The sequence below is a fragment of the Thermobia domestica genome, chromosome 2 (genome assembly GCF_964235325.1).
Source record: "Thermobia domestica chromosome 2, izTheDome1.hap1.1, whole genome shotgun sequence".
NCBI lineage: Eukaryota > Metazoa > Arthropoda > Insecta > Zygentoma > Lepismatidae > Thermobia > Thermobia domestica.
The window spans coordinates 179,217,003-179,219,667 of NC_137455.1; positions in this window are offsets into that span (position 1 = coordinate 179,217,003).

Genomic DNA, 2,665 nt, shown 5'->3' on the forward strand with positions numbered 1-2,665 from the left:
CAGTTTCAGAAAACACAGTAGTATGGAAAGGTTTCTCAAGCCACAATATTGCTAAATTAGTGTTTTTCTTAATACCGAGTTAGTTTTAACCACAATTTTATTACAAGAATGTTGAATGTGGTACAGGTTTATGAGAATAAATAAAACAATTTTGCAATTTATGTCAAATGTTTAAAGCCAAGTTTTTAATACTGTTTGCTGATGTAATGAATAAAGAATGTTCATGTAACTGTATACTATAGAACTTAAAAATATCCTATTAGCATCTTTGTTGCACCTTGAATGATTTTTCAGCACCCTTTATTCCCTTTTTCCTACCACATTTTGCCCCTTAAAACCGGTCCCTAATAATAATAATAATAATAATTATTATTATTATTATTATTATTATTATTATTATTATTATTATTATTATTATTACTAGAATGGCAAAAGAAGGAAAGAAAAAGACACATAGTCAAAGCTATTGATAGGAACAGAAGAGATATACTTTGTCAGATTCTTTTTAGGTTTACACATGAACGTAATAATATTATTACATTTATGGACTGACAGTAGAATTATTATTTTAGGAGAACAAGAAATGGAGTATAAATATTTGTAAGCTGGTACCAGTAATGAATTTGGTTTTGGCCTTCTTCTAGATAGGTTGAGTTGATCTTGAGTTTAACATACCTTTCAGCACCAAGGCTATATGAGACGGGACCTACTGATTAACGTGGAATCCGAACCACATGAGCTCATGATGGGAATCGAACGCGGGTGTTTTTCTAGATAGGAAGGTGAGGTGACACCTTGAATAAAATCGTTCTTGGGACTAGAGTTGTAAATTCGATCACTATTTGTAATTTGTGTTATTCCTTTAATGCTTTATCAACGTTGCATGTAGGTTTAAAGCTAATAATAACTTGTTGGCGAAATCCCGTGCAAAATTTGAAGATCGAGTTAGTTGTGTAAATTCGCACACAGATCGAGGCAATGAAGCCAGAGTAATGTGCGTATGTCTCTTGAACAAGAAATCAGTTACTCTGGTCTGGCCATCCTCCCTCGTAGAGTATTCGATAGCAAGTCGAGTTCACGGATCGATTCCCGCGCAGAACCATTTTTAATTGAGCACAAGTAGAAAAGTAAAAAAAAACGAATCGAGACGCATGGAATTTAGAGCTAATAAGTAAGACCGAACCAAAGCTATGGGTGATTACGTGATTTGTTTAAGAACAATAAATTGGAGGGAAGTTGTTTTGTCTGTGTCTAGGAATGGAGTATAAATAAAAAAAACTACACTACTGTCCAGAATTTCTGTCGCATGTCTTTCAAAACTACATAAATAGAGATCTCTCTCTCTCTTACGATAGAATATGTTAAATGTCTTCTTAGAAATATGCAGAAAAAGGAAACCACATATTTCCAAAAAATATTTCTGTAAAAAATTAAGAAATAAAGAAGTTATAATTAATAAAAGAAATCTCCAAAACTCATCGCCAAATTCTAAGTTCCATTTTAGTAAACGTGGGAAACGCGCGGCGAAATTTAGAGAGAGGGGGAATTTTATGCTTTTTTTAGAAATACAACGTAAACCTTTCATAATGTTAGTTATTATTAGAGACCGGATGTTAGGCAAAATGCCTATTCTTTAATATTAAAGATATGATCAAAAATAACATTTTAAAGTTTATATGGGGGGTTATAGTTTCGATTTAAGCCAATTTTATTTTGCCTATTTTGCCTATTTTGACCTTTACTGCCTAAATAATTGCTTTAGTGCCTAATGTTGCCTATTCTATGCATTTTCTTCAAATTAAGCCTTCATTGGAAAAATGTAACTTATATAACATAAATAATACACATATATATGTGTATATTAGATGTTTGTAAACACAAGCACGTGGTACGTTGCAACTTCAAAAATGTGCACATACTTCGGGAAGTGATTAGTGATATCAAAAGAAGACAAACAGTCCTCGTGTATTTTGTCTAATTCCGTGTCATGTACAAGTGACAGAGTGCCAACTTGGAACTTGGAATCGAAAATTGAATCCTGACAATTGGAACGAAACCGAAAGAAGTGTGCATTCTTCGAGAGCAGATTCGTGACATGAAAAGAAGACAAAACGTCCTCTTGAATGTCACCAATCACCTCCCGAAGTATGTGCACACTTTTATGTCTCGTTCCAATTGTCAGGATTTGGTTTTGGATTCCAAGTTCGCCTCTTTGTCACTCCTACACAACGTGGAATTCGATAACATGCAAAAGGACTTTTTGTCTTCTTTTGATGTCATGAATCACCTCTTGACGTATGTGGATATCTTTCAGGTTCTCCCAGTATATATGGAATGCATAACCAGCTTCGTTTTTATATATACAATAAAAGAAGATATTAACAAAGAAGTGTGTTTCTATATTCTTTGAACATTATCTATGACTTGAATCTATTTTTTTTAATTATATTGAGTATTTATCTTCATTATTTCGAGTTACATTTTAGTGCCTATTTTACTGCCTATTTTTAAAAATTTTTAGTGCCTATTTTCCAGGTTTTTAGTGCCTAAACATCCGGTCTCTAGTTATTATATTTATTGTACAGCTCTAATAATAATAGATATTAAACATTTTATACGTAAAAAAACAAATAAAAGGAAATATACCACAAAATATGTGAAGCGA